The sequence below is a fragment of the Mesocricetus auratus genome, unplaced genomic scaffold (genome assembly GCF_017639785.1).
Source record: "Mesocricetus auratus isolate SY011 unplaced genomic scaffold, BCM_Maur_2.0 Super-Scaffold_100007, whole genome shotgun sequence".
NCBI classification, from domain to species: Eukaryota; Metazoa; Chordata; class Mammalia; order Rodentia; family Cricetidae; genus Mesocricetus; species Mesocricetus auratus.
This window is the reverse complement of record NW_024429191.1, coordinates 29,925,102-29,931,101: the sequence shown is the minus strand read 5'-3', so window position 1 is coordinate 29,931,101 and position 6,000 is coordinate 29,925,102.

Sequence of the window (6,000 nt, the reverse complement as noted above, 5' to 3'; positions counted from 1 at the left end):
GCTGCAGTAGACGCTAAGAATTCAGAACTTGGCTTTTGGCACCTTTCCTTTGTCCAGAGGCTCGCTCTCTAAGTAGGTGGGGTTTGGAGAGAGAGACAGGAACCGGGCTTCCCGAATCGTGCAGGAGCAAACTGGAGATTCCAACTGATCACCTCCTTCGCCAAAGTCCCAGAAAGAGCTTATCTTCTGCTGACCCAAACAAATAACCTTGCATTTCTGAGCTTCTTGCCTCTACTTCCCAACAATAGGGTTACAGGTGTCAGCATGGCTGGGTTATCTGTGCTGGGATCCAGCCCACAGCTTTGTGTTTATCAAGTAGGCATTCTCCCCAATGCACAGCATCCTGCCGGGCGGTGGTGGCGCACGCCTTTAATCCCAGCACTCGGGAGGCAGAAGCAGGAGGATCTCTGTGAGTTCGAGGCCAGTCTGGACCACCAAGCGAGTTCCAGGACAGCCTCCAAAGCCACAGAGAAACCCTGTCTCGAAAAACCAAAAAAAAAAAAAAAAAAAAAAAAAAAAAGCACAGCATCTGTCTGCTCATTTCTTTGTTGTTGTGTTTCTTTTGTGGTCCTGGGAACTAAACTGAGGGCCTCACATCTGTTAGGCAAGCATGGCATCACTCTCTGCTGAAGCAGAATTTGTACATCAGATGACCTGTATGATTTAAAATGGATATAATTTGTTTTGAAACCCATACCCTGGCCATCTTATAAATCATGAAGTCATACTAGCTTCTACATCTAAGAACTAAGATGAGCCGGGCGTTGGTGGCGCCTGCCTTTAATCCCAGCACTCGGGAGGCAGAGGCAGAGGCAGGCGGATCTCTGTGAGTTCGAGACCAGCCTGGACTACCAAGAGAGTTCCAGGACAGCCTCCAAAGCCACAGAGAAACCCTGTCTCGAAAAACCAAAAAAAAAAAAAAAAAAAAAAAAAAAAGAACTAAGATGAAGCAACCAACGACAACAACAAAAAAATCTCGTCCCTCCCTCCCTTCTTTTTTCCTTCTTCTCTCCCCCTCTCTCTTCCTTCTAAAAGACTGGATCTCAGTTTGTTGACCAAGTAATCTGTCACTTCAGTTTTCAGGGCAGCTGGCACTCCAGGTCTGTCCCATCACACCTGGATCTGCTTATTTATTTTAATACTATCTCAAGGTTCTTTTGGATTATCAAGGAAAGAATCTCATTCCTTAGGGTTTTGTCCTTGGCTCCCTCTTTGGAGAACAATCTTCAGCTGAAGAATCCCAGTCTTGGGCCCAGAGACAGGACTAGCTACTCTCCCCTTACCTTCTGCTTTGCATTCTATAGTTAACCTCCAGCCAGCCAGCCAGGCTGAGCCATCAGTGCTGGCTCTGGTGGCTCTTCAGCAGCAACATCCGTTGGTTTTGTTTCTAGATCCCTGCTAATCCCACTATTATATTCAGTATAAGAGATGGCCTCCTCATTGCTGCCAGACTTGCAATAACGTTAAAGTAATTCTTCCCTGAAAATCTCAATCATGACCACAGTCTATACTATTTTTCTACAAACTCCCTAACTAGGTAGGCTGTCAGAGCCTGGTCCCACCCCAACTCCGGAGCTGACTTCTGTTCATTTCCTAATACACTTCTCCAATCAAAATATTTATTATTTTTGTTTTCCCCATAGACAGGGTTTCTCTGTGTAGTCTTGGCTGTCCTGGAACTTGTTCTGTAGACCAGGCTGGCCTCAAACTCAGAGATTTACCTGCTTCAGCCTCCTGAGTTGCTAGGATTAAAGGATGTGCCACCACTGGTCTGCAAAACATTTTATTTCTGTCAGGTCCCAAAGAAACCTGGGACTAATGGCTAACTGAGGTGCCTATCAGCATGCCAAAGCAGTTGCTGCCCTCTAGATTCACTTGGTGTCCGTACCTCCCTCTGCCCCCCCCCCCCAACTCCAAACCTCTGTAGTCCGGGAACTTCCCTTCCCTCAGCTTCTCTGTCTTATATAAACCTGCCATTTTGACCATGTTCCTTTTTGGTTCTCAGTTCTCCCCTTTCTTTGTTTCCTCTCTCTTCTCTTCCTCTCTCGCCCCCCCCCCACCCCCTCCATGGCCTGGTTCAGTCTGTTGGCCATGTTCAGTGTACTTCTTTCTTGTCCTGTTCTGGATTCATCAAGATGCCTCTGGCAGCCGGGCAGTGTTGGCAAACACCTTTAATCCCAGCACTCGGGAGGCAGAGGCAGGCGGATCTCTGTGAGTTCGAGACCAGCCTGGTCTACAAGAGCTAGTTCCAGGACAACCTCCAAAGCCACAGAGAAACCCTGTCTCGAAAAACAAAACAAACAAACAAGCAACAATAAAAAAACAAAAACAAAAAGATGCCTCTGGCTGCACTCTCATGTCTACAATAAAAAATCCTTCTCAAACATACCTTTGAGCAGTCATGTAATGTTGGTGTTCTCTTTCATGTGAGTCTGTGGAAGAAAAAGGCCACTCCAAGATGAATTTAGGCTTAGCAAAGCAACAGGGTAAATCAGCATCTGGTGAACTGACTGCCAGCTGCCTTGCAAAAAAGAAAAATGAACCTTGGTTATTGTTATACAATTTATACCTTTAGCAAATAATTTCTGAATATCAAAACTTCTTATATGGAGTTGTTTGAAGGAACCATTTGCCTAAGCAGTCCTCAGCCATGAGATCTCCTGGTGTGCCAAGTCCTCTCATTACTGTTTTGCAAAGGCTCTGGAATCATTCAGAAAGAACTCAGATAAAAATCAAAGTGTGGGGGGAGCTGGAGAGATGACTCAGAGGTTAAGAGCATTGGCTGCTCTCCCAGAGGTCCTGAGTTCAATTCCCAGCAACCACATGGTGGGTCACAACCATCTGTAATGAGATCTGGTGTCCTCTTCTGGTGTGCAGGGATATATGCAGGCATAACATTATATACATAATAAATGAATAAAATCTTTTTTTTTTTTTTGGTTTTTCAAGACAGGGTTTATCTATTGTTTTGGAGGCTCTCCTGGAACTCTCTCTGTAGACCAGGATGGCCTCAAACTCACAGAGATCTGTCTGCCTCTGCCTCCTGAGTGCTGGGATTAAAAGCATGCACCACCACTGCCTGGCATAAATAAAATCTTTAAAAAAAGAAAAAAGAATCAAAGCCAAGCGTGGGTGGAGCACTCCCTCTCCTCTCTCTTATCTCTTTCTTAACTCCCCTCTTGCTCCCTCCCTTTTAATAAACTCCATGGTTAATGGAAAATAAAAAGAATCAAACGCTTCAAACAAAAGGTAACAATCACAAAAGGCAGTTGTTCAAAGCCTCAAATTCACAGATCTGCCAACTCTACCTTTTCAGTGCTGGCATTAAAATCATGCACCACTACGCCGGGTTCCTAAGCTTTTCTTTAATTCCTTTTCACAAATTGGAAATTTAGTTGGATGGGATCTTGCCCTGAGGTCTTCATTCCCTATATTCCATTTCTTCGTCTTTTTTAAATGATTCATTTATTTTTGCTTCATGTACATTGGTGTTTTACCTGTATGTATGTGTGTGTTTGGGTGCCAAATCACTTGGAGCTGGATTACAGACAGTAGTGGGCGGCCATATGGATGCTCAGAATTAAACTCAGGTCCTAATGGAAGAACAGTCACTGCTCTTATCTGAGGAGCCATCTCTCTCTAGCCCTTATTCCATTTCTTAATCTGCTTATCTCGTTGAACACAGAGAGTAACTCCATTCCACTTGCTGGTATTCTTTTTCTTCTCAGATTGTTCTACATCATGTATTATTTTTTTCTTGCTCAGTTTTCTCCTTTTCATTATAAATCTTCATCAGAGTTATCACTAATAGCCATAGGACAGTCTATACTAGGCTGTTTTGAGATTTCTTCTGCCAACAGAATTAATCAAAACTCTTCACTTTAGCCTCAGGCAGACTCTTTAAACAAGGATAAAAACAGCCCCGTTCTTCACCAAATGTCACATATTAGTATTATTCTTCTCTGAAACCTCTTGATCTATCCCCCACAGTTCAAATTACACTCAGAGCTACTGTCTTCTATGCTCCTACTAATATAGCACATTAAACAGCACTTAAAGTGTTCAACTGCTTTTCTAATTCACAGTCCCAAGGGCCATATTCATTCAAACAAAAATATGGTCTGGCCTATCACAGCAATACCTCAGTCTCTGGTACCAACTACTGTCTTAGGGTTTCTATTACTGTTAAGAGGCACCATGACCACAGTAACTTTTTTGTTTGGTTGTTTTTCGAGACAGGGTTTCTCTACATTGTTTTGGAGGCTGTCCTGGAACTTGCTCTGTGGACCAGGCTGGCTTCGAACTCACAGAGATCCGCCTGCCTCTGCCTCCCGAATGCTGGGATTAAAGGCGTGCACCACCAATGCCCGGCTATGACCACAGTAACTTTTAACTGGGGTAGCTCACTTACAGTTCACAGGCTTAGTTCACTGTTGTCATGGTGGGAAGCAAGGCAGCATGCAGGCAGACATGGTGCTGGAGAAGGAGCTGAGAGTCCTTACATCTTGACTCACAGGCAACAAGAAGTCTGAAACACTGGGCATGGCTTGAGCATAGGAGACCTTTACCTCTCCACAGTGACACACTTCCTCCTCCAACAAGGCCATACCTGCTCCAACAAAGCCACACCTCTTTTTTTTCCTTTTTTAAAATTTAAGTTAGAAACAAGCTTGTTTCACATGTCAATCCCAGCTTCCTCTCCCTCCCTTCCTCCCCCGCCCTCCCCACCAGGCCCCCCAGTCCTCCATCCAATCTCCACTCGGATCCCCGGGGAGGGTGAGGCCCTCCATGGTGGATCTCTAGAATCTGTCATTTCATCCAGGGCAGGGCCTAGGCCCTACCCCAAGAGTCCCGGCTGAGAGAGCCTCCCATATTGTGGGATGGGCACTCAAAGTCTATTTGTATGCCAGGGATAAATATTACACAAGGCCCCATAGATTACTTAGGCCTCCTCACTGACACCCACATTCAGGGGGTCTGGGTCAGTCCCATGCTTTCTACACAGCCATCAATCTGGAGTCCAAGAGCTCCCCCTTGTTCAGGTCAACTGTTTCTCTGGGTTAAACCAGCCCAGTCTTAACTGCTTTGCTCATCAGTTCTCCCTTCCTGTCACTGGATTCCAGGAGTTCAGTTCAGTAGTTGCACACACCTTCAATCCTAGCACTTGGGAGGCAGATGCAGAGGCAGGATCTCTGTGAGTTGAATGCCAATATGATCTACAGAGCAAGTTCCAACATAGCTAGGGCTGCACAGAGAAAACCTGTCACGAAAACATACACAAAAAAATGATGACCATGTGGTATAAACCAACTGAGGCAATGCTCATAAAACTTAGTCCTACTGAACTCTCTAATCATTATATCTCCCTTTAGACTAAAGAGGCAACAGCTGGTCTACAAAATATTTTAGATTAGGATAGAATTTTCCTTTTTTTGTTTTTGTTTTTGTGGGGATTTTTAAATGTTTTTTATTTTATTTTTTGAGGCAAGATTCCTCTACATAGCTTTGGAGTCTATCCTGGAACTTTCTCTGTAGATCAGGCTGACCTTGAACTCACAGAGATCCACCTGCCTCTGCCTCTTAAGTGCTAGGTTTAAAGGCATCTGCCACCACTTAGTTTAGGTGGGAATTTTTTTGTTTTGTTTTGAAGATAGGGTTTCTCCGTATAGCTTTGGAACCTGTCCTGGACCTCGGTCTTGTAGACCAGGCTGGTCTTGTCTGCGTCTGCCTCCCAAGTGCTGGGATTAAAGCTGTGTGCCACCACTGCCCCACTAGGTTGGAATTTTATATCATGATACATTCCTAAAGTTATAAAGGTCTACTCAGGTTATAAAGGTCTATTCTAACTCAGATTAACAAAAACTGACTTAGAGATGTATATCTAACCACTTAAGTCTTTGTTGAAAACACCAAGTTTTCTAGAAAATATTAGATAAGTAACAACAAATCTTTGAATAAGGTATGTTTGATAAATATGGTTTATAAATTCCTAAGGTCTAT